The following is a 288-nucleotide window of genomic DNA, read 5'->3' as shown; positions in this document are numbered from 1 at the left end:
AAACATCAAGATCTCTTACTGAAGTTTCTTCTCCTTAAGCAGACAGTACAGAGTATCGTGACCAGTGTCCGTTTCCGTTCATGCCGGCTTCGTGTCGTCGTCCGAACTGCTCCGTCTGACTCGCACCGCCTATTGTGGTGACGAAACTGATCTTTTACTTTTGTGGTTGTTGAGCAGTGCAGGTCGACGCCACATTCCCGGTGGCATGTCTACAGCGAAACATTTTCGCGGTGCTTGCACTTTTTCTCTGGGGTTGCGAAATGTTGTATTGAGAGATTCGTTTGTTCG

Source organism: Penaeus monodon, chromosome 15 (genome assembly GCF_015228065.2).
Source record: "Penaeus monodon isolate SGIC_2016 chromosome 15, NSTDA_Pmon_1, whole genome shotgun sequence".
NCBI classification, from domain to species: Eukaryota; Metazoa; Arthropoda; class Malacostraca; order Decapoda; family Penaeidae; genus Penaeus; species Penaeus monodon.
Note: the sequence above shows the minus strand (reverse complement) of the source record.